The 25,900-nt window shown below is 46.7% G+C and overlaps 1 pseudogene; it reads right to left on the bottom strand.

Annotated features, from left to right (window-relative positions):
• The window catches only part of LOC139317496 (armadillo repeat-containing protein 5-like), a 72,332-nt pseudogene extending 46,814 nt beyond the window's left edge, over window positions 1–25,518 (bottom strand).
• Between the last annotated feature and the right edge of the window lie 382 nt (window positions 25,519–25,900).

Here is a 25,900-nt window from a genome sequence, read left to right as displayed (position 1 = left end):
GTCCCTTTTGTTTTATTCTGCTGTTTCAATAGTTTCTTTCCTGGCATGTCTTGTGTCTTTGTGTGTGTCATTTTCCGGGATCTTCTTTTATTCTTAAATGGCCCTGATGCTTATGTGTTCTATTTTGGGAAGGTCATCTTCCTATGCCTAGGGCTTTTCCCTTCCTGAGTTGATCCTGTGTTATGAGGTTTTGCTATGTCTTCCTGATCTTGGCACTGTTTTGGTGGTGTTCCCTTCCTACAATCCCCACTTCTTTTTCTCTCTTTTTCTCTTGTGTGTGCATGTGTTAAACAGGTGTCTCTCCGCCTCCCCTTTCTTGCGTGGTTTCTAGGTCTGAGTAAATTTGATATTCGTGGTCAACTTGGACCATCATGAGGGCTGCCTGATTATGTTCTGCCTTTCATCGAGAAAGATCTGGCTTACAAGCCCTTATGCAGCTGAGGCAGGGGGGAATGCAGTGACAGAGACAACACAGAAGGCCTCCTAATACACAGATAGTGACAAACCCAGTTAGGGCGATTTTGAGCCCGGAGAAGTCTGGTAGCCAAGAAAAGAGCCACGAGAAGTCTAGAGATGACTGGCTGTGGCCAATGTTTTGGGCCAGTTCCTCTAGGTGGTTAACTTCTGTGTCTACGATCTTTGAGTTTTGTTCCAAGTCAAAACAGCACAACCCTTTAAATTCTTCACAGCCATGGTTGTGTTTTAATAGTAAATAATCGATTGCTGCCCGATTCTCAAGAGTGGCCTCCCTGACTTGTCTTAATTCTCTGTTCAGCGCATCCAATGCATGGGAAGTCGAATTTAAACCTTTGGCTGGGGTGCATGCCAAGCTATTTAAGTTCCTGGAATTTCAAACAGCTAGTCCTGGCACTCCCACTAGAGAAACAGCCAATGAGACGTATTCTGCTTTGGTGAGTAGGCTCACTTTAGAGTCACAGTCTGCTTCTAAAGAATGGAAAGCCCTCCTGTGTCATCTCTGTAGTGATGGCATTAACATGGTTAGTTTCCCTAGGGTGCATGGTCCTCCTGTTGAGTTGGCTGGCAGGTAGGAGTAGGCTTGTAGTCCACACAATATGAACCAGCCATGAGGCAGCCTCAGGTAGCTATAAGAAAAGGGAACCTGCTCTGTATTATTGCATTTTAATTCTGTATTATTTAAATTGAGGCAGTTCCCATTTGCTAATTTGTTGCACTCATAGGTTTCAAAACACCAGGATGAGGCAGAGACAGCAGCTACATGGAGAGTGTACATGTCTAGATCCTTGGACCTGGAGATGTTTCCCCACTCATAAATGGTTGAATATGGTTGTGTAATAGGGAAATGTCTTAGCCATGTGTGGTTGAGTATAGCTTGAGGTCCTATTGCTACTCCCATTAAACATGTTTTTAAAATGTCTTTCACTGACTTTCCCCCTGCTAAACAAAATTATGTGGTGTTCAGTATCTCTTTCGCCAGGTATTCCCAGATGTTCCCTTTTTCTGGGATAAGATTTGGTTCTAGGAACCCTGTTACTTGAGTTACAATTAACAATATACAATAAAGGTTACATAGCATGCTTACAATAGATTTTTTGTTTCTCATTGTACAATCTAACCCCCCCCCCCAACAAATACTTAAAAAAAAGAGAGAAAAAAAGGTAAGTATGTATATCCAGGTACTCCGAATGGTGTCAATAAAGAGTTATTACTGGTCAAGTTCGTTGTATTCAAAAAATGCTTGCAAGGTCCATTCTTCTGTGTCTGGGTTTTTCTTCAGTTTGATGGGAGGGATTTCTGGGCTGTTGTCCATCACTGCAGGTTTGGCGTGTGTCCAGTGTATCCAGCTGTCCTTTTCTGCTACTCGGATGGCTGTCTGGGTTGTTAGCAGAACTTGGTAGGGTCCTGTCCACTTGGGTTGCAGTGGTGAAGTCCTCGTGAAGTGATTTATCCACACCCAATCACCTGGCTCGAATGGGTGCAGGTTTTCTTCCAGGGGCAGCGTCTGCATTAGGGCACTCTGCATCCACAGCTCCTGTAGTCTCTTATGCAAGGCTGAAAGGTATGAAGAAAGGACCATATCCCCCCTGTCTAGGCTGAGGGATTGTGGGTCAAGGCCCTGTAGTGTGTCAGGTGGGCGGCCAAATAGAATCTCAAAAGGGGAGATTCCCATATTTATTTATTTTATTTTATTTTATTTATTTGATTTGTATACCGCCCTACTCCCGAAGGACTCAGGGCGGTGAACAGCCAAGAATAAAATACATAAATACACAAAATTTAAAAACCCGATAAAATCAAATTAAACTTTTTGGCCCAGACAAATTAAAATACCCCAATAATTTAAAAACAGATTAAAATTTACATATTTAAAAAGGGAAGAGATCAGGCCAAGCCCGCTTGATGGAATAAAAAGGTCTTCACAGCACGGCGGAAGGAGCGCAGATCCGGGATCCTCCGTATCTCCGGGGGGAGCTCATTCCAGATGGTAGGTGCCCCCACAGAGAAGGCTCTCCCCCTAGGGGCCGCCAGTCGACACTGTTTGGCTGACGGCACCCGGAGGAGTCCCTCTCTATGAGAGCGTACTGGCCGGTGGGAGGCTATTGGTGGTAGTAGGCGGTCCCGTAAATAACCAGGCCCTAAGCCATGGAGCGCTTTAAAGGTGGTAACCAAAACCTTGAAGCGCACCCGGAAGACCACCGGGAGCCAGTGCAGCTCGCACAGGAGAGGTGTTACATGGGAGCGCCATGTCGCTCCCATTAACACCCGCGCGGCCCGCACTCTGTGCCAGTTGGAGCCTCCGGGTGCTCCTCAAGGGGAGCCCCATGTAGAGAGCATTACAATAGTCCAGGCGGGAGGTGACGAGGGCATGAGTGACCGTGCATAATGAGTCCCGATCCAGAAAGGGATGCAACTGGCGAATCAGGCGGACCTGATAAAAAATCCTCCCGGTCACGGCCGTCAAGTGCTCTTCTAAAGACAGCCGTGAATCCAGGAGGACGCCCAAGTTGCGAGCCCTCTCCGTGGGGGCCAATGATTCGCCCCCAATAGTCAGTGATGGCGTCAACTGGCTATATCGGGACGTCGGAAACCACAGCCACTCGGTCTTGGATGGGTTGAGCCTGAGCCTGTTCCTCCCCATCCAGATCCGTACGGCCTCCAGGCACCGGGACATCACTTCAAGGGCATCGTTGGGGTGATCCGGGGTGGAGATGTACAGCTGGGTGTCATCAGCATACTGATGGTACTCCACCCCGAAACCACGGATGATCTCGCCCAGCGGCTTCACATAAATGTTGAACAGGAGAGGTGAGAGGACCGACCCTTGCGGCACCCCACATATGAGGGGCCTCGGGGTCGACCTCTGTCCCCCTGTCAACACAGACTGCGACCGGTCAGAGAGAAAGGAGGAGAACCACCGCAACACAGTGCCTCCCACCCCTAACTCTTCCAACCGGTGCAGCATGATACCATGGTCGATGGTATCAAAAGCCGCTGAGAGATCTAACAGGACCAGGACAGAGGAGCACCCCCTGTCCCGAGCCCTCCAGAGATCATCAACCAACGCGACCAATGCCGTTTCCGTGCTGTACCCGGGCCTGAAGCCCGACTGGAACGGATCCAGATACGTCGTTTCATCCAGGTGCTGGGGAAGCTGTTGCGCAACCACACTCTCAACAACCTTCGCCACAAAACGAAGGTTGGAGACCGGACGATAATTTACCAACATTGCCGGGTCCAGGGAAGGCTTCTTGAGGAGAGGCCTCACCACCGCCTCTTTCAAGGCGGCAGGAAAGACACCCTCACCCAGCGAAGCATTTATAATCCCCTGGAACCAGCCTCGTGTCACCTCCCGAGAAGCCAGCACTAACCAGGAGGGACACGGGTCCAATAAACAAGTGGTCGCGTTCAGTCTACCCAGAATCCTGTCCACATCCTCAGGGGTCACAGGATCAAACTCATCCCAGATAACATTCTCAAGACCTGCCCCAGTCCCTCCCCCTGAGACTATCCAGTCGGAGTCCAGATCTTCCCGAATCTGAGCGATTTTGTCATACAGATATTGGACAAAATCCTCGGCTCTACCCTCCAAGGGGTCCTCCCTCGCTTCCTGGTGGAGCAGGGAGCGGGTCACCCTAAACAGGGCGGCCGGGCGATTATCTGATGATGCAATAAGAGCAGCAAAATAGCTACATTTCGCTGCTTTTATCGCCACTAGGTAATTCCTAATATGAGCTCTTACCAGTGTCCGGTCAGATTCAGAAAGACTGGCCCTCCAACTACTCTCTAGGCATCTTTTCTGGCGCTTCAACTCCCTCAGCTCCTCAGTGAACCAAGGAGCTAAATGAGATCGGCGCCGGGTCAGAGGCCGCAAAGGCACGACCCGATCCAGAGCTCCAGCGGCCGTCCTATCCCAGGCGGCCACTAGGTCTCCAGTCGAGGCGTGTGCCAGAGCCTCAGGGAATGGCCCAAGCTCCATCTGGAACCTATCCGGTTCCATCAGGCGCCTGGGGCGGAACCATCTTACCGGCTCCGCCTCCCTGCGGCGGGGTGTAGAGGTTCGAAGGTCGAGACGAAGGAGAGAGTGATCAGACCATGACAAGGGCTCGGTGACTATATCCCCTATCTCGAGATCACTCAACCACTGTCCAGAGACAAAAACCAGATCCAGCGTGTTTCCCCCCGTGTGGGTAGGGCCATGAATTAACTGGGTCAGGTCCATGGCTGTCATGGAAGCCATGAACTCCCGAGCCACCTCAGATGCCTCACCAACGGACGGCAAGTTGAAATCCCCCATGACCATAAGCCTAGAGGTCTCAACCGCCACCGTGGCGATGACACTGAGTAGCTCGGGCAAGGCTGCTGCCACATGGCAGGGAGCCAGGTATGTGATCAGCAAACCCATCTGAACCCCGTGGCCCCATTTCACAAGGAGGGATTCACAGCCGGCAGTCTGAGGAACAGTGGCCTCCCTCGGTCTCAGATCTTCGTTAATAATAACCGCTACCCCCCCCGCCCCTACCCTGCAACCTCGGCTGATGGAATGCGCGGAAACCTGGTGGGCACATTTCAACAAGAGGGACCCCCCCCTCTTGGCCCAACCAGGTTTCCGTAATACCTGCCAGGTCCGCTCCCCCCTCCTGAACAAGATCACAAATGAGGGGGGCTTTATTTACTACAGACCTGGCATTGCATAACATCAGACGAAGGCCAGGGCCCTGAAGATCTGCGCCACCTGGAAAATGAGTGGAGCTTTGGGGGCCGGAGCGCGCCACCGCTCGAAGACAGCGGGCGCACGCTCCCCTAACACGATATGGCCCCCTGCTCCCGCCATATCTACCCCTCCCACCCACAGTACTGATGGTAAAAACCTTATCTGGATGAACTTTATCCCCCCTCTTGACCCCGGGCCCCCCACCCCCCATGCCGTGCTCCACAGCCTTACCTGGCCCTCCCCTTAGTGGGTTATCCCCCATACCCACAGCCTTACTTCTGATCCAACCCTCCCCCCCCCCGGAACCCCTTAAGACATTTGCTAAAACTTTATCTAAAAACCCCTCAACCCCCTCTTCGTGACATGCCACCTCTCTGGGTTCCAAAGCCCTTCATCGAGGTAGGCCTTCGATAACATGGAAGGCCAGGCTTGCGAGAGGGGGAAGTCTCGCAAGGCAAAGAGCTCAGCCGGTGAATACATTCCTGCAAGTTCGCTTGGGGAAATAGAGTCAGGCTAAGGATTCAATGATGGTACATTTAAAAGTCCAGGAGAGACAGTTCACCATTTTGGCGCGGATCAGAACCGGGGCTCCACTGTCCTCTCACGGCAGTGGAGAGGAGTCTCAAGCCGATGTCCTGAGAAAACAATGACCAAGCCACCCTCTCACGACAGGTCTAATTCAGTGGCAATAACAGCAAGGTGACTCCCTCGGTGACCACACCCAGGCTTAAGCCTCTCCTCACAGCAAGGCATTGTAAATGTGACTGGGACTGATGATATAGCCGGAAACCGGGGGTCAATTATAGTCAGGTCAGGTCAGGGGTCCAATAAGTCCAATGCAGTCCAGTGCCGGTGCAGATAAGGTCCAGATCAAATGGCCACGGCCCCGCCCACGCCCATAACCAGGCCGCGGCGGGGAGGGGAAAATGGATACAGGCCAGGGGGAGGCAGGCCAGTCGCCCAACTTTGCCAAACCCCCAGTCTCCATAGGTTCTTCTAATCCCCTTTAAGCCCCGGTCTTCAGGGGTCTTCAGAAGTCAGCAACCAGTTAGACTGCATTCTTCCCTTCCTCCCTCCGCAGTAAATAACCGACCCTGGTAAAAAAGTCTACAGTCGGTCTGAAAACAGCCAGGATAGCGCCGTTCCACCCAGCACCGCCCCAGCGGCCGTCGTTTCATCCCCAGCCGCCGCAGCCGCCGCTCCAACCGTCGCGGCCGCTGCTGACAGCTGGGAACCATATCGGGGTGCTTTTCCGGTGGGGGGGACGCTCCAATGAGCCGCTGTCTCCCCACACCCCTCCCCACACCCCTCCCCGCTCCGGCCAACACTGGGAGGGCGCCATATCCCTTCTTGGTGTTGTCCGTATATAGAATAGGGCAATGGGCAAGACTTGTGGCCAGGAGAGGTGTGTCTCCTGGCAGAGCTTACCTAATAGTGTTTTTACCTCCCTGTTCAATCTCTCTGTCCCGGACGACGAACGTGGCGAATAGGGACAATGGAGGTTTTGAGTTATGCCCAAGGCTTGGTATATGTATGTGAGGACCTGTGCTATGAAGTGTTTTCCTCTGTATCTAAGATTCGTGGCATACCGAATCTTGGCACTCCATCTTTAATGAGGTGTCTGGCAGTTTCCATGGCCGTGGCATGGCGGCATGGAAAATCCTCCACCCAGTGTGTCAGCTGGTCTCTACACACGAGGGCATACTGGTATCCATTGGCCTTGGGCAACTGGATATAGTCCATTTGTATTGCCCCAAATGGCCTTTGTGCCCATGGTCTACCTCCCTCATAGATGGCTTTTCTGGATGTGCTATTATTGGCTTGGCATGTCTTGCAGGTACTGGCTACTCTGGTTGCCTCTGCGTATATACCTGGCGCATGCCATACCCTCCTAGCCGCATCAACTATAGCCTGGGTCCCACAGTGACCCTTAGCATGTAGTCTCTGACAGATTAAGCGTATGAGGCGGCGTGGGACGATGGGTCTACCATCTGGGACTCTCCAAAACCCATCTGAAAATGTTGCCCCTAGTTTATCCTCCCACACCTGTGTTTCCTCCTGTTCCAAGAAGTCCCTATACTGAATTTCAGGATCAACCCTCATTGCTGGGGCAGCGATATTACAAGGAAGAGGTTCTGTAGCTACCCATTTGGCAGTTGTGTCAGCATAGTGGTTTCCTTTTGTGACTGCGGAGTCATCCGTTTGATGGGCTTTACAGTGAATGACTGCGATGGCTCTTGGTAACTGGATGGCTAGTAATAATTGGGATACTTGGGTGGCATGCGCAATTCGTTTCCCTGCTGACGTGAGGAATCCCCTTTGTTTCCATAGGGCTCCGGTAGCGTGGCAGACTCCAAATGCGTATTTGGAGTTGGTATATACATTAACAGATAGATCCCTAGCTGTTTTGCAAGCTTTTGTTAGAGCGATGGTTCGGCAGCGTGGGCGCTAAGGGAAGGGGAAAGTGGTTCTGCCCAAATGATCTCATAAAGAGACACTACTGCAGCTCCAGCGACTCTGTTTCCTTCATGGATAAAAGAGGAGCCATCAGTAAAAACTTCCAAGTCAGGGTTTTGCAAAGGGGTGTCTGTTAGGTCCGGGTGTGGTAGTTCTGCGTCTTGTATTAAGTGGAGGCAGTCATGTAAGGGATCATCTGTTTGATCCATGGGTAGCAAGGTAGCAGGATTTAAGGTACTACATCTCTCAAATGTTATGTGGTCTGAAGTAAACAATTCAGCCTCGTATTGCACTAAGCGTTGTTGCATGAAGGCTTGGGTCTGGGATTTGAGAAGAATGGCGAAAACCTCATGAGGCACCTTTAACATCAGAGGTCGTCCCAGGACTAGGTCCCTGGTTCTCTTTACTATTTCAATGGTTGCCGCTACTGCTCGTAAGCAGGGGAGTGTCCCTTGGGCTACCGGATCTAATTTAACAGAATAATATGCCACCGGTCTATGTCCTGGACCGAAACGCTGGGTCAGGACTCCAGATGCGATGCCTAATTTTTCGTGGATGAATAAAGTGAAAGGCTTATTGTAATCAGGAAGACCTAAAGTGGGAGCCGATGCCAGGGTCTTTTTAATTACTAAGAAGTTTTGTTCTAGGGTTTTTGTCCATGTTATGGGGTCTGTCATGTCTTGTCTTGTTAATTGTATTAAAGGTTTCGCCAGTTCCCCAAAAGATGGGATCCAGGGGCGGCAGAATCCCAGGACTCCCAAAAGCGCTCTGACTTGCCTTTTAGTTCAGGGGCTTTTCATTGACAAGATGGTTTCTACCCGGCTTGGAGCCAATTTCCTTACTCCGGGACCAATAATGTATCCTAAGTATGTCACTTCTTGTTTTAGGTATTGTAGTTTTGAGGGGGAGGCTTTGTGTCCCCTCTCTGCTAGCGATTTTAACAGGTGAAAAGTGTCAGTTCTGCATGCCTGTTCGCCCTTTGAGGCAAGCAAGAGGTCGTCCATGTATTGGATTAAGGTGGAGCCTTCTGGCAGAGTGATGGAGGATAAGTCTCCCTTTAGGATCTGGGAAAATAGAGTGGGAGATTCTGTGTAGCCCTGGGGCAAGCGGGTCCAGGTATACTGCTGGTCTTCCCAGGTGAAGGCGAAAAGGTATTGGGAAGCGTGATCCACGGGAATACTAAAAAAAGCGGAACACAAGTCTATAACAGTAAAATGGGTAGCCGAAGCCGGCACTTCCATAATTATCGTGGCAGGATTCGGTACGATCGGCGCTCGGGGTATCACGTGACTGTTAATGAGGCAGAGATCGTGTACAAAACGGTAAACTGGGTTGCTGTCCTTGTATACCTTGGGTTTTTTTACCGGGAATATTGGGGTATTACACGGAGATGTGCACTTACGCAGAACTCCCTGTTCCAAGTAGGCTTTGATCAATTTGCGTATGGGTTGAATGGCTTCAGTAGGGATTTTATACTGTGGCATACAGGGGGGTGGTCCTGGCTTTACTCGAATCGTGACTGGTGTGGCTCCTTTAAGGAGTCCTACTTCCGTTGCATCCCATCCCCATAAAGAGGAAGGTAGGGTGGCCAAGTCCCTGTGTAATGTCGTGTATTGAGTGGCTAGTAGGAAAGTTTTTAGCCCTTTAGGAATATCTAGGGCTAGTCCCTCTTTTCCACACCTGATGGTTGCTCCTAGTTTACATAGGAGGTCTCTTCCGAGGAGAGAGACTGGAGATTGATGACATATGGTGAATGAGTGTTTCAATGAGAAGGGACCTATTTCTACGGTCACATCGTTTGTGAATTGTACCGGAATCACTTTTCCCCCCACTCCCATTATGTTATCATGAGCTCCAGGTTTTATTGAGTCCCGGTGTGGTGGTTTCACAATCAAAGAAGCGGTAGCCCCGGTGTTCACCAGGCAGTCATATTCTCTTCCCCCTATGAGGAGGGAGATCATGGGTTCTCCTTCCGGACCATTCCTTAAGGGAATGGCTAGTCCTTGGAACGTGGCAGCGAACTCTCCCTCATCTGTCCCTAGTCATAAAAGCCTTGAGTCTCTGTCCCCTTCCGTTTCCCAGCGAGCGTTGTTTGGATTGGGCAGTTCGTTGCGATAAAATGGATTGTTTTGTGGCATGGGTGCTGTTGGTGGTGCCCTGTAATTGTGACTTCCCCGCATTTCTTGGTTAAGTGAGTTACCCCTTTGTCTAAAATCCCGGAGTGACCCTGAGTATCGGTGCTGGGTGGGTATACCACAGTCCCAACTTGAATGTCCTATTTCCCTGCACCTGAAACAGTGATTACATCTATATAGTAGGTTTCCCGTATTTATGCACCACTTGCATCGCAGCCTATTATCAGGGAACCGTTGTCTGGTTTGTCCGTTGTTGCTGTGTATGGCCGCAAATACTTGCAGTTCCTCATGTCTTTCTGTTCTCCTCCGTCTCTCTTTCTCTATTTCTTTTCTCTCCCTTTCTTCTTCCTTGAGTTTGTCTCTTTGGTCATAAACGAAATTCGCAATCCTGCACAATTCCGAGATATCTAAGGTGGACCAGTTAGAGACTATTTTGTGAAAGTGTTCTTTAATATCTCGGGCGGATTGGTCAACGAAGGCCGAGGCTAAAATCCTCTGGTCCTTCTGGCAGTTCACATCCAGGTGGGCATAAGTTGTGGCTGCCTCTATAAGCCTGACTCAGAAGGCATCGGGATTCTCTTGGTCCCTCTGGGTAACTCGCTGAAATTCTGACCAATTTAGGGGCTTTTTCCCGATCTCTTCCAAGGCTTCCATTAAGTTTTGTTTCGCCCTGGTGTAAGTGTCCCAAAGATTATCATCGTTATAGTCCCAGTCTGGGCGTTCAATGGGCCAGGCAACCGTGGGGCGGACACCCTGGCCTTGGACCCTTATGATTGGTTGTTTAGCAATCTGGTCCGTTTTCTCAAAAAGTTTTAGCAATTCGTCTTTGGTTAAAAAAACGTGCAGTAATTGATTCATGTCCCCCTATGATGGATTGTGACTATCTATAATTGCTTTGAGGGTCCTGATTACAGTGTGGGGGTCTGCCCTGAAGGTCGGGGCTTCTCTCTTCCAAATTACCAAGTCTGAGGCAGAGAAGGGTGTGTGTGTTAAGACGTATTCAGGTTGGCCCCTCTGTGTCCCTGGCATGGGTCTGCTCATTAAGGGAGCCATTATTTTTGCTTCTTTATCATTCTCAATCTTAGGTGAGTTGTCTTCTATCAAGGATTCCTTACTTTTAGCTACTTCAGCCCAGCAATACCAGTAGGGTATATGGCTGGGCTTTATTCTTGATCTAAGTGCTTTCAGGGTTTTTACATCGAAAGTACCGCTATGAGGCCAAACTTGTTTCCCGGTTTCGTCTCTAAGCAAAGCCCATTGTCAGGCTTCGGTGCTATCTTAAATAAACTTCATTCTCAAATGCAAAGTCTCTAATGAATCACTTTTAATTAAGAATAGAAAAATCTGACATTCCTGAACTCTGGTTGCAGCCAAACTGGCCCCTCCTTCCAACCCCCTCCTCTTCCGCTCTCCAACCCCAATGTCCCATTGGCCATCATGCAGATCCATCTCTACGTCCCGGCACGTTCTTTTCACAGGAATGTGCCCCCCACCCTCCGTCACCCAGGTAGCACTATCTGTTGCATGCAGAAAACTAGGTAAAAGTTCATCTCAGCAATAAATCAACGCTTCTGCTCTCTGCTTCATTTCGTTCATGTCAGCGCTGGAAGAGAGCCTAATTTGGAACGCTGACACCCATTTCTGACTCAATTTTCCTAATTTCCTTTTATCCATGCCCCTCAATATGGGCACCCGCCTGGCGTCCCAGGCCGCGAGCACTTCATCTACCGGGGTTCCCGCCACCCGCGAACTATCGCTACCCATGACCCATTCCTTTTCTCCGGAAGGATCACTTCGACTTAACCGAATGGCGCGCTCTCAGTTTTCAGAGGAAAAAGCTCTGGGAAGGACTTCGATTCCCTTGCGAAGTATGGGCCCCTTCCTCCAGGGAATCACCACAACTTTTCGGATCCAAAAAAGGGGATCCGCGAGGACCTGCTGACCCCTGCAGTCAGGTGTGGGCACCTCCTCACACACACGCTCACTCCATGTCTGTGCTGGACAAAACCGGGTTTCCCTTTCACAATTTATTCCCCCCCTCTTTTTCACAAGCTCCTGTTCGCTCGGCTTTCTTTCCCTTTAGGCAGAAAGTCCTACGTTCGGCTTTCCCCCCTTGCTTTCTCTATCCTACCGGTCACGGCTCGGTGGAGCTAGCAGTAGGTAGAGGTGTGGCTAGAGATTGCTCGAAGAGGTAGGATCAGGCTGCCGTTCAGGTGAAACCCCACATGCACACACTCACTCACGCACTCCCACACTCCCCCTTATTTCAGGGATTTTATTATAATTTAAAGCGGTACTCACCTGTTTTCCAGCAGCTCGTTGAGGGCTAAACTCAAAAAATCTCCCTTTACTACTTTCTTCCTCCTGGGCAGGGTCCGTAGATTTTTTCCCTGGACAAAATGGTCCGTGCCGGCTGGGTTCAATCTCCAGGCCCCATCCGGTCGGCTGGGTTCGTTGGGAGTCCCTTCGTGGTTGCCAATTGTTGAATCTCCATAGAGGTTTCCCCCAAAAGGTTTGAATTTCCCGGCTGGGAAATCGTCCCAGGCACGATGAGTCGATTGATGAGTGAAGCGAGCTGCGTGAAAACAGGATTCTCTTTATTATGTTTCAGGAAGACGGATCCGGCAAGCACACGAATCAGCTGTCAGGTTCCGTTGCTATCTTAAATAAACTTCATTCTGAAACGCAAAGTCTCTAATGTATCTTTTGTCTTTATTTAAGAATAGAAAACGACATGCCTGAACTCTGTTGCAGCCAAGATTGGCACCTCCTTCCAAACCCCTCCCTTTCCGTTCTTCAACCCCAATGTCTCATTGGCCACCATGCAGATCCATCTCTTCGTCCCATGCACTTTCTTTTCACAGGAATTCCCCCCCCTCCCTCTGTTTCCCAAGTAACGCTATCTGCTGAAGAGCCAGGAACTAGGTGAAAGTTCATCCCAGCATTAAAGCACGTCTTTCTGTGTCCTTCATGATTTCATGTCAGCGCTGAAAGAGATCATAATTTGGAACGCTGACATCCGGCCCCTCTCCCTTCACTTCTCCAACGTAACCTGCCCCATAGGAAAAACACAACAAGTTAAGTATCATTATCCCCTTCCTTGCTGTGAACCCCCCCCCCCGGCTTTCCCGGGTGGTCTGCATGGAATTTTGCTATAAGGTGATCAGCTTGGATGTTTGAACTCTTCACCCAGGAAGCCTCTGACAACGGGTAGCCCTTCCATTTAATTAAGTATTGGAGGCGCCCCCTGTGCCATCTTGAGTCAAGAATCTGCTGCACTTTGTAATGAGTTTGGCCCCCAACAACCAGGGGCCCAGGGGGCTCACGTGGCGTCGGCCTTAAGGTAGACCCCACTACAGGTTTCAGAAGGCTACTGTGGAAAACGGGGTGAATCTTCCCCAAGAGCCGTGGCAACTGCAGTTGTACTGTAACGGGGTTGATTATTTTTACTATAGGGAACGGTCCTATAAATTTTGGGCCTAATTTCTTACTCGGGAGTCTAAGTCTCAAGTACTTGGTGGAAAGGTAGACTTTCTCTCCCAACTGAAGTGGTCTTTGGGGAGTTCGGTGCTTGTCTGTTTGTTTCTTATAAGATTGAGCCGCCTTGGCCAACGCCCTCTTAACATTCTCCCAAGTTTCTCTCAACATTGCCATCCAGTCGGTCAAGCTGACTGAGGAAGGGGGTTCCCTCGGGTACTCTGGCATGGGGACAAAATCCATGCCACTCACTACTTTAAATGGGGTTAGCCCCGTGCTGCTGTGGACAGCATTATTATATGCGACCTCCGCAAAAGATAGGAGGTCTGCCCAATTGGACTGCTGGTAGTCGACATAGCATCTTAAATACTGTTCTATCATAGCGTTCAGTCTTTCTGCCCCCCCATTGGTGCTCGGGTGAAATGCTGAGCTGAGCCCTTGGGATGACCCTATGGATCGTAGGAACTCCCTCCAGAACTTTGCTGTGAACTGGACCCCTCGGTCGGAGATGATTCTCCTGGGGACTCCATGCAGGTGGTAGATGTGTTTCAAGAACAGTTTGGATAACTGGCGGGCTGAGGGCAGTCCGCTACAAGGAATGAAGTGTGCCTGTTTGGAGAATAAGTCTATTACAGTCCAGATCACTGTATTCCCACTGCTCCTCGGTAGGTCTACTATGAAGTCCATCGCAATCTCCTCCCATGGTCTTGTTGGCTCAGCTACTGGTTGCAACAGTCCAGGCGGGCAACCTGGTCTTGTTTTCATCGTGGCACAAATGGTGCAGCTTTTTAAATAACTGTCCACGTCCTTTCTCATGTGGGGCCACCAGAACTGCCTTCGTACTAAGTGTAGAGTCTTTAGGAATCCGAAGTGTCCTGCTGGTTTAACGTCGTGACTCCTCTTGAGGATCAGGGTGCATAAAGCCTGTGGGACATAGAGCTTTGTCCCTTTCCATGCTAGGTCGTCTCTTTTTGTCAAGAGATGTTGATTGTCTCGGAACCAGGGGTCTGTCAGTGTTTCATTTTTTAATTTTGCAGTTAAGTCACTTGCAAGTTGGCCCTGCTGGTCACGTTGTTGCCGTCTGGTGATCACTTGAGCCGCTGCTTGGGTGGAGGGGATGATGGCATTCACTACTTGCTCCCGCTCACTGTTGTATTGGGGCATTCGGGAGAGGGCGTCAGCCAGGAAATTCCTCCCTCCTGGGATGTGCTTAAGCTCAAAATTGAAACGATTGAAGTATTGAGCCCACTGGACTTGCCTGGGTGACAGTTTCTGTGGGGTTTTTAGGGCCTCCAAGTTTTTATGATCAGTCCAGACTTCAAACGGTTTCTGGCCTCCCTCTAGTAGGTGCCGCCAGGTCAACAAGGCCCATTTTACTGCGAACGCTTCCTTCTCCCACGCCGCCCATCGCCTCTCTGTGTCGGTGAGTTTGCGGGAGGTGTAGGCGCAGGGTTGTAAATCACCTTGAGTGTTCTTTTGGAGTAACACGGCTCCTACTGCCACATCACTTGCGTCTGCTTGGATGACAAAAGGTTGTTCAGGATCAGGGTGTTTTAAGACAGGTTCTTTCCCAAACATTCCCTTTAGCGTCTTGAATGCCTGTTGGCAGGTCAGGTCCCACTGCAGGGGTTGTCCTGGGTGGGGTTTCGTCGCTGGGCTTCCTGTCTTTAGGAGCTCCGTCAAAGGTTTGGCAATTTTCGCGAACGAGGGGATGAATTGTCTGTAGAAGTTCGCGAAGCCTAGGAAGCTTTGCAGTTGTCTGCGGGTGCGAGGGGGCTGCCATTGTAGAACTGATTGGACCTTGGCTGGGTCCATTTCTATCCCCTCGTTTGATACTCGGTAGCCTAGGTAGTCTAGTCGTGATTGATGGAAATCGCATTTTGACAGTTTGACATACAGGTTTGCCCTCAGCAGTTTTTTCAGTACTTGGCGGACGAGGGGTATGTGTTCGTCTATGGTCTCCGTGTAGATGAGGATATCGTTCAGGTAGACGAGGACCCTTTTGTATAGGTGCTCATGTAGGACTTCATTTATCAACTGCATGAACACTGCCGGGGCTCCTTGCAATCCAAAGGGCATTACCTTGAACTGGAAACTACCCAGGGGACAGTTGAATGCTGTTTTCCATGCATCTCCTGCCTTGATGCATACTCGGTAAGAAGCTTCTCAAAGGTCTAGTTTGGTGAAAATTTTTCCTTTAGCTAGGTGGGCTAGCATGTCCTTCATGAGGGGGAGGGGGTACAAGTTGTGTACGCAAACAGTGTTGAGACTTTGAAAATCGACTACCAGTCTCATAGAGCCGTCCTTTTTCTCTTTAAACAAGACCGGCGCCGCTACCCTTGGTTTTACTGGCTCAATAAATCCCCTTCGTAAGTTCTTGTCTATGTAGTCCCACATTTTCTGCATTTCACGGGGCGTCATGGCATACATTTTAGGTTTGGGTAGTTTCGCTCCCGGGATAATCTCGATGGCACAATCGGTCTCGCGGTGGGGGGGCAGAATGTCACACTCGGCCTCGCTGAATACCTCTGCAAGGTCTTGGTACTCCCCTGGGATCTGATCTGCATTACAAGCGCTGGCGGGTGAGGCTGCCAATTGCTTCGCTGTACCTTCTGGGAGGGGCCCTTGTGTTGGTGGTGTTTTCTTCTGCAGTGGCGGGCTGCTTTGGGGTCCCAGCGTGGGAGGGAATTCTTCTGGTCGGGGCGGCAGGGGTTGGGGGCCCTTTGCTATCCTCAGTCTGCGGGTCCCCTCTTGCCACCAAATGATTGGGCCCCATTTGTCCAACCACGAGAGTCCCAATATGACTGGGTCTGTCATCTTGGGGGCTATTATGAAACGGATCGTTTCCCAGTGATCTGCTAGTTCCAGTCTCAGGGGTTCAGTCAAGTGTGTGGCGTACACTCCCCCCACTAGGGACCCATCAACTTGCTCAAAGCGAATTGGTTGTTTGAGCTTTTTAGCTTGGATTCCCAATTTCAGAACTGTGGGTAGGTTAATTAGGCACCTTGTGCTACCAGAGTCTATTAGGGCTTGGAAAGTCCCTTGGGCCCCTGTTTTGGGGGCTGTTAGGCATATGGGGAAAAGGAAAGGATGGACGGGTGCACTCACCATCGGGTCGTCCTCGCCTTCGTCCTCCATGTCATAGGATTCGGGGGATTGATCTCCCTCATCTGGGATTCCTCTGGTTTCGGTCAGGTGAGCGAAAAACTCCGTGATTTGGGGAGCTTTCCGTGGTACGTGGGTGGCGCGCTTGGGCCCTCGTTCCGGTCGTGCTTTGGGTGGTGGAGCTGGTCCCGGCCTAGGGGTTCCACATCTTGCTGCTATGTGGCCGCTTCCCCCACATCTGTAGCATTTCAGTGGGCTCCGTGGGGCAGATGGCCTCTGGGTGGGCTGTGATGTTGGGGTTTCTCGTCTGTTGAGTTGCCCCTGGCTCGGCTGGCCCCTCTCCTTTCCATCTGGTGGTTTCGACATGTCGTTCGCTCGCAGCCCTCTGTCAACTTTTATTGCTACCCGGAACCATTCAGAGAGTCGGTTTGGGATGTCTCGATAAGCAGTCACTTGGGAAATTCTCTTATCTAGACTTGTTCTAAAAAAGTACACCAGTAATCGCTCTGGTAGGGGAGGCAGTGTCCCAATAACTCTCCTGAATTCACGGATATGCTCTCTGATAGGCTTCCCCTTCTGCATTAGGTTTCTTAGCTCGTCTTCCACATAGGGGTCCTCCTCTTCCTCCTCATAACGGGCTCTCAATAGTTGCAAGAACCCATCCGCAACTTGCAGCTGGGGGGCCCTGTTTTTGTAGAGGGATGCTGACCACCTCTTTGCTTCTCCCTCCAGCCCTTCTGAGATAGCATTCACTAGGGCTCTGGGGAAAGGATAGAGGTGTCCAAAACGCTCTATGTATATCTCAGCTGAATCGAGGAATTGGGCGAGGTTGTCTGGGTCACCATCGAACTTCCCTCTGAACTGGGGTGGTTCGTCTCTCTCTACCCTCTCCTCTCTGTGCTGAGCTCTGTAGGGCCGGCCTTGTTGTTGATAGTCCTCTGCCTCGTCTCTCATCCTGGGGTAGGGAGGTGCTGCCTCATCTAGGCTTTGCTGCTTGCTGGGAGGGGGGGGACCCATGGATGCGTCATTGGGCTCCTCCTCCTCCTGCTGTGGAGGGGTGAAGGGCTGCGCCTTGGCCTACGGCCTCTTGGATCAACAGCCCAGACTGGTTCTCTCTTTTCTTTGGGTCTGCAGGATGGCCCCTCCCCCTGAAGGGTGGTACGGTCAAATTTCTCTTTCAACTCATCTATGGGGCTTTCGAGTGGCTTCCTTAGAATTTCTTGGCGCTTAGTTTGTTTTCTGGATTGTTCCCATTCCCATAGCCAGGATGCCCTGCCCAATTCACTTAAAGGTTTCCCTTTGTCTTTCACGTTTGGAAAGGGAAATTCCGCCTCGGAGGCTTTCGGCACAGTCCCCGGGTACTTATCTGGCTCACGCTTCTTTGTTTGAAGTTTTGCCGATGGGGAAGGCGGGGAGAGTTGAGCCTTCGTACTTTCCAAACTGGCTGGGATCACGACCGCTTCTCCTCCACTCGTTGCTTGAAGCAGGCTTTCCTCCGAGAGCTTGGCTTCAGCCATAGTGTCCGGAGACAATCTCCAGTCCAACCAGACGTCTGGGAGGGAACGGGGTGATTTAGAGTCAGCCAGCCTGGCTTTGGAGGAATCTTGGCTGTCTGTCAGGTTCCGTTGCTATCTTAAATAAACTTCATTCTCAAACGCAAAGTCTCTAATGTATCTTTTTTCTTTATTTAAGAATAGAAAACAACATGCCTGAACTCTGTTGCAGCCAAGATTGGCACCTCCTTCCAAACCCCTCCCTTTCCGTTCTTCAACCCCAATGTCTCATTGGCCACCATGCAGATCCATCTCTTCGTCCCATGCACTTTCTTTTCACAGGAATTTCCCCCCCCCCTCTGTTTCCCAAGTAACGCTATCTGCTGAAGAGCCAGGAACTAGGTGAAAGTTCATCCCAGCATTAAAGCACGTCTTTCTGTGTCCTTCATGATTTCATGTCAGCGCTGAAAGAGATCATAATTTGGAACGCTGACACCAGCGTTCCTGGGTGAGCTGACATCGTTACAAGGTAAGCATACATTTTTATACTTTTCTGTACAAAGGAAATTCTTTGTTTGTTTTGTTACTTTTGTGTGTCTGTCTTTTGTGTGTGAGTTCGTGGATCGCCCTGTGTTTTCTTATTCTGAATCTTTCCTACTTGAGATTTAGTTATTTGATTTCGCGTCCTTTTGTTTCCTTCTGCTTTCATTATTTTTCCTTTTGCCTTAAGCTGATCATGTTGTTATCAATTAAGCCTTACTCCCGGCTTGGCTCTTATCAGATTGCTGTTGTCTGTTGTCCCTTTTGTTTTATTCTGCTGTTTCAATAGTTTCTTTCCTGGCATGTCTTGTGTCTTTGTGTGTGTCATTATCCGGGGTCTTCTTTTATTCTTAAATGGCCCTGATGCTTATGTGTTCTATTTTGGGAAGGTCATCTTCCTATACCTAGGGCTTTTCCCTTCCTGAGTTGATCCTGTGTTATGAGGTTTTGCTATGTTTTCCTGATCTTGGCACTGTTTTGGTGGTGTTCCCTTCCTACATCAGTATATTATATTCTATCCTTATTATTGTTTCCCTACACTTGCCCACTTCCACCATCCTTAAGTCCTTTTTAAGGTTATCACCCTTTTGAATCCAAAGGTTACACACCATCCGATTTAAGGGGGCATAAAACTGATCCCCATTCGGAGACCGGAAGTTGACGCCCAAGCGAAATGGGACGCACGATTTTGGGGCTCCAGAATCGCCGCCGATAGCCCCGCTGCCAGACGGTCCAGTTAGGACCCCACAGTCTAGGTTTGACTGTTGTAGTGGAGGGCACCTCCTGTAGATCTCAGGGACATCGCAAAGTCCCTGATTGATCCAGGAAAGCCCTTTTTCCGGCAGCGGGAACGCAGCCATTGCGGCTGCCAAGGCTGGGGCAGCTTCGGAGGAAGAAAGAGGAACGACAGCTATCCGATCTGGTGAGAGAGCTTTATTTTGACTGACAAGTTCACCTTAAGGGATGAGTGAGTGGATGATTATTAAAAGGAAGCTAAGCGGTGAATTTATTTTGAAATAGACTATTTGAAACCCGATTGCTGATTGGAACTCTTTAAACTAATTGTTTTTTTTAAGACCGAGGCTGGTCTGAATGAGAAGAGGAGGGAAGGCATTGATCTTTGGGACTGTGTTTTGTTTAAAAAAGGAAAAGAAAGAATTCTGTCTGAATTGTGATTGATCCACTGTGAAGCCTTTTTTTTCCCTTTCTTTTGATTTTTTTTTATAACTTTTCCTTTCAATTTTACCTTTCAATAAAGAGAATTTGGACTTTTAAAGTAGGAAAGCTAAGAGAGTGAAAGTGCTGCCATCTACTGGGGAAAAGAAAAGAAGAGAAGAAACTCAGTTGCAATGTACCCAGGCAGAAAGATTAAAGATATATTGTAGCCAAAATAATAACAAAGTGGCTCTGAGCTCCAGCTTGTTTAGCATAAGTGAAGAGAACATCTGAGACAGTATCTATCTGCATTGTTGATTCAGGTGTTCTTGGTGACTTTGAAGTAGGAGCCTTGGAAAAGTGTGAAGGGGAATTTTTCCTCTCTATTATCATCACTCTTTGGGGCAGCTACTATTATTCTCTCTTTTTGAGGCTTGTATGAGAGAGAACTCTCTGTACACTTTCCGGAAAAATATAAGGAAAGAGCCTTTTTTATTTTAAGACCTTTTAAGGATTGAATCGAAATGGATTTAGGCATTCAAGAGCCTGAAGCTTTTTTCTTTCTCTTTTTCCTTTTTTTTCTTCTTTTTTAATTTCCTATGGTTCTTTTACTCCCCTCCATATTGTTTCCTATTGTGGATTTTTGATTTTGGGCCTCTATATTTTTGTAATTTTTGTAATTTTTCTATCTCCTTGATATTTTGCTTATACAAGAATTTTTTTTCCCTTTCCTTTTTTTCTCCTTTCCTTTTCCCTTTTTAAGGGAAACTTAGTTGAATTAGGGTTTGGAAGAACCTGAAGAGTTGGGGTTTTCTTTTTTGTAGGGTTTTTTTTTCTTTTCTCTCCTTTTTCTTTTTCCATATTGTTTTTCTCTTTTTTTTTTTTTTTTTTTGCCCTTTTGCCTGTCCTTTTTTTTTTTTTCCCTTTTTGGCCTCCTTTTTGCTTTTTGTCTTTTAATTTTTTATCTCCTCTTTTGGTCTTTACACCAGTGGATTATAATAAAATGAGTAAAAAACCAGTAACAGTGGGAGCAGCAACCACATCTTTTGCATCTCCATCTGGAGGACAAGGTCCGGTCCAGACCATGACACAACAAGAGAAAGAGAAAGAGAAAGAAGCGTCACTACAAGCAATTTTGAGTGCAGTTCAGAGGATGGAACAGCAATTACTTAAGACAGATGAGAATGTTCAACGGATGGAACAACAATTAATAAAGACAGATGAAAAAGTGGTTAGCATACAACAGGCAATGTCAAAATTTGAAGGAAGACTACAAGAGCTTGAGAAGAAGGATGACCAAAAGGGGGAAAAAATGAAAGATTTTGACAATAGACTAAGAGAGGTGGAAAGCGAAAGAAGTGCAGTAGTGGAATTGGAAATGGATAGCGCAGAATTCTATCTTAGATTTCAAAATGTGGAGGAAGAGAAAGGAGAAAATCTTGCGAATGTCATGATTTTTATGCTTGCTGATGCTCTGGAGATACCTAGAGAGGAGATGGCATACGGCGTGGACGAGATTTATTGAGTTCACACTAGATATGCTATGCGCAATAAATTACCAAGAGAAGTTCATATAAGATTTACTAAGAAATCGATTAAAGCACAAATTCTTCAAGTGGTGAGAGAAAAAACATTGAAATTCAAGGAGAAGGAAGTAGTAGTCTTGAAACAAATACCAAGGAAAGTGAGAGATGCGAGAAAAGAGTATAAATTTTTGACTAAGATACTAATTCAAAAGGGTGTTAATTTTAGATGGCTGATACCAGAAGGATTGATTTTAACATGGCAACTGCAAAGATACAGGCTAGATACAATTGATAAAGCGAGAGCTTTTTATGAAGATTTTTTAAAGGAAAAGGAAGTGGCAATGGAAACAGAAACACAACCTACACTGATGTCGACAAAACCTACAGAAGAGGAAATGTTAATGATTGAATCAATGGAAGGCGCTGTTGGCGGGACTGTGGAATCCAAAGAACAATGGGAAGTAAGAACAACTAGAGCAATAAATCCTACATATAAAATATGAATATGGATACAACGAAATTAATTTCAATAAATATAAATGGACTCAATTAGGCTGTGAAAAGAAGAAAAGTCTTTCATAAATTAGAGAAGCTAAATTTTGATATAATTTGTTTGCAAGAAGTTCACATTAAAAAGCAACACGAAAAATTATTGGCACAAACCAAACGGGAAAAAAATTTAATCACTATCGCAACACAAAAAGAGAGGCATTGTTCTATATATTAAAAATTCAATAAAAGCGGAACAAATATATGCAGATTCAGAGGGTAGAGTTTTGATAGTGGAGATAATTGATAATAACATGAAGATACTTCTAGTTGCAATATACGCGCCAAATAACAATCAGAGTGACTTCTATCGAAATTTACATATGAAAATAATCTAAATGGACTATGATAATATATGCATGATGGGAGACTTTAATGGAATAGCAGATGAAAAATTGGACTATAAAACAACAAAAACAGGAAAGCATAATAGAAAGACACTGCCAAACTCTTTCTTTAAAATGACAGAGGAAATAAATTTGAAAGATATATGGAGAATTAGAAATGGGAAGAATAGACAATACACTTTCTATTCAAACAGGCACTTATCTTGGTCCAGGTTAGATATGATATGGACAACAATGGACTTAATTCCGAAAATTGAACAGGTGGAAACAGACACTAACTTATGGGCTGACCATAACCCAGTGATAGTAACTTGGAAAGGTCAAAAAAGGAAAGCTAGATGGACTTTGAATAATACAATTTTAAAAGAAAAAGAATTTGTACAGAAAATGCAAAGAGAGTTGGAGTTTTTCTTTAAGGACAATAAAAAAGAAGATACATCGATACAAAACCGTTGGGATACAATGAAGGCCTATGCTAGAGGTATAATAATAGATTATATAAAGAAAAGGAATGTGAAAAAAAGACAAACTTTTACAATATTAAAGAATGAGCATAAGAGATTTGAAAAGGAACTCCAGAAAGATCCACATAAGAAAGATGTAAAAATGAAAATGGATATGTTAAAACACAAAATGGACTTACTGGAGAAGGAAGAGCTAGCCCAAAAAATAAGAAATGCTAAACAGAACTATTTTGAAAATGCAAATAAACTGGGAAGGTGGCTAGCATATAAATTGAAAAAAGAAAGGGAATCAAAAAAAATAACGCAACTGATTGATGACCAAGGACAAAGTAAATTTGGAAATAAAGAGATGGGAAAAATAATACAAGAATACTATAGGCAACTTTATAAAAGAGAGCAGGTTGAAGAGGGGAAAGTTAAAAAATACTTACAGAACGCAAAACTACCTGTGATCCCTAAGAACATTGAAGAAATGCTAAACGGGCATATAACAATGATGGAACTAACAGAAGCAATTAAGAAACAAAAAAATGGAAAGACACCAGGACCAGATGGATTGCCTGTTGAATATTATAAGACATTACAAGAATCCTTATGCCTTCCACTTTTGGACGTCATGAATGAGGTAATGACAAATAAAACAATACCCCAATCATGGACTGAGGCTTATATTACACTGATTCATAAAGAAGACACAGACTCACAGCAAGTTAAAAACTATAGGCCTATATCCCTGCTGAATTCGGATTATAAAATCTTTGCCTCAATACTGGCAGAAAGACTTAAGAGATACTTGAATAACTTTATTCATTCAGATCAAAATGGATTTCTTCCAAAAAGACAAATTAGAGATAATATAAGAATAATTTTGAATACTCTAGAATATTATGAAGCGCACCCTGAAAAACAAATGGCTTTGGTATTTTTAGATGCACAAAAAGCATTTGATAATGTGAACTGGCGATTTATGATGTTACAAATGGAAGAGATGGGCTTTGGAAGGAAATTTATTCAGGCAATTGAAGCTATATATACGAAACAGACAGCAAAGGTAATGATTAATGGAGAATTGACCGATGCTATTGAAATAGAAAAAGGTACTCGACAAGGATGTCCCTTATCCCCATTGTTATTTATATTGACATTGGAAGTGTTGAATAGAAAGGTTAGAGAAGAAAAAGAGATAAAGGGAATGAAAATTAGAAAGGAAGAATATAAATTACAAGCCTTTGCTGATGACCTGGTTTTTATTATTGAAGAACCACTAATATCAATAAATAAATTGATAGAAGAAATAGGTGAATTCGGGGAGGTTGCTGGTTTGAAAATTAATAAAGAAAAGACGAAGATAATGACTAAAAATATGTTAAAAAAACAAAAAGAAGAATTGAGGGAGATCTCCAAGATGCAGGTCACAAATAAGGTAAAATACTTGGGGATTCAATTAACAGCAAGATGTAGTTCTCTTAAAGAAAATAATTATAATAAGCTTAAGCAACAGATAGGACAGGATTTGGGGAAATGGGGAAACTTGCAGTTATCTTTGATTGGTAGAATTGCAACTATTAAGATGAATATTTTACCTAGAATTTTGTATCTTTTTCAGACAATTCCTGTAAAGCTGGGTAAGGAATTTTTTTACAGATTTAAATAAAATGGTTTTGAAATATGTTTGGCAGGGAAAGAAGGCAAAGATAAAACTTAAACTGTTACAAGATGCAAAGATGAGGGGTGGTTTTGGATTACCGGATTTTGAATTATACTATCAAGCGGTTTGTTTAATGTGGATTAAAGAATGGGTGATATTGAAAAATACTAGATTATTAAATTTGGAGGGACATGATTTGTTGATGGGATGGCATGCTTTCTTATGGTATAAAGGAACTAAAATTCAGGGGTATTTTAGAAGGCACCAGATACGTGAAGCTTTGTTTTTGACATGGGAGAAGATCAAAAAGTACCATTATCTGAAGATTCCAGTCTGGGTATCTACAATTGAAGCTTTTTCATATCCAGTGGTATTTGAAGGGGAACAAATTGTTAGATATCATGAATTATTGGATGAAAAGGGTGAACTTAAATTGAAACAAAACTTAGAAGATCAGGGAATTAAGATAGATTGGTTTTCATACATGCAAATACTTTCCAGATATCGAGAAGACTTTAAACAAGAAGGTATTTATAGTGTTTCAACTGGTTTAGACAAGATATTAATGGGTTCAGATGACCATATAATTAAAAAGCTATATGGATATTTACTTGAAGCAAAACTGGAAGAAGAACAAGTTAAAGAATCAATGATAGCATGGGGAAAAATTTTTGGTTATAGTATTGATTTAGAGAAATGGCAAAAATTGTGGTCACATAATTATAAAATGACAATGTCAACAGCATATAAAGAGAATTTGTATAAGATGTTTGACAGGTGGCATCTACCCCCAACGAGAATAGCCAGGATGTTTAAGAATAAATCGGAGAAATGTTGGAAGTGTCATCAAACTCCAGGATCGTATTACCATATGTGGTGGACATGCGTGGAAGCAAGGAGATTTTGGACTAAAATACATACGTGGTTAGAAAAAATGACAAAGAGACATATTGACGGGAGACGTTGAAACAGCCTTACCCCCTCCAGAAATCCCGGGGTGTGTGTGAAAAGGGGTTCTTCCCTAGCCGTACACCCCCCCCCAAATTCGGCCCACACACACACACTTTTGGCACTCACCTAGCGGCGGGATCCCCCCAAGTTCGCGCACCTGGGTGCGGCTGCCCCCTTCGGTGCATCAGATGCCCAGGATGCTGAGGGCCAGATCCAAAGTGCGGCGCGGTCACGGGGAGCCGGAGAGGATCCCCAAAAGTGGCGCCAGCCTCCCATGGGTCCTGAAATGGGCAATGCCTCCCGTCTCCTTGATGTGCTGGGTCCTGAGGGCTAACAAGGCCTTGCCCAGCCCTGGCTCGGTCCCCCTCTGCAGCTGGGCCAGAAAATCTAGGGAGCCGGTGGGGGTACAGGCTCCACCCCCGAACCCCTTAAAGCAGAAGCCGCCATCTTGAGGAGAATCCCCTTCCTAAGGGCCGAGGGGGGTAATCATCAAAGGAAGGAGGCCCGAGGCACGCCGGGAATTGTAGTCCTTCCCCCTCAAGACAAAAGGGGAGAGGCTATCAGTTCCGGGATAGATCACACAGCTCCAAGCTTGGCTGGGGAAGGAGTGATGCATGACGGGTAGATGTAGTTTCTTCCTCGTCTTTTGTGATAAATAGCATTAAGAGGAAGGACCGCAACGTCCATAGGGCTATGCGCCAGCAAATGGCAGACGTGAACGTGTGCAGCAAAGGATGACGGGAACTAAACCCTATCCTACAGCTCCCATTGTGAACGTGGTCTTCTCTCTTTTTTTTTTTTTTTTGCAATTTTTTTAAAAAAATTTTTAAACACAGAGACAAACATACAATACATCTTTTCG

Source organism: Pituophis catenifer, unplaced genomic scaffold (genome assembly GCF_029215685.1).
Source record: "Pituophis catenifer annectens isolate HBS135680 unplaced genomic scaffold, rPitCat1.0.hap2 SCAF_5, whole genome shotgun sequence".
NCBI lineage: Eukaryota > Metazoa > Chordata > Lepidosauria > Squamata > Colubridae > Pituophis > Pituophis catenifer.
This window is presented reverse-complemented; position numbering and strand designations above follow the sequence as displayed.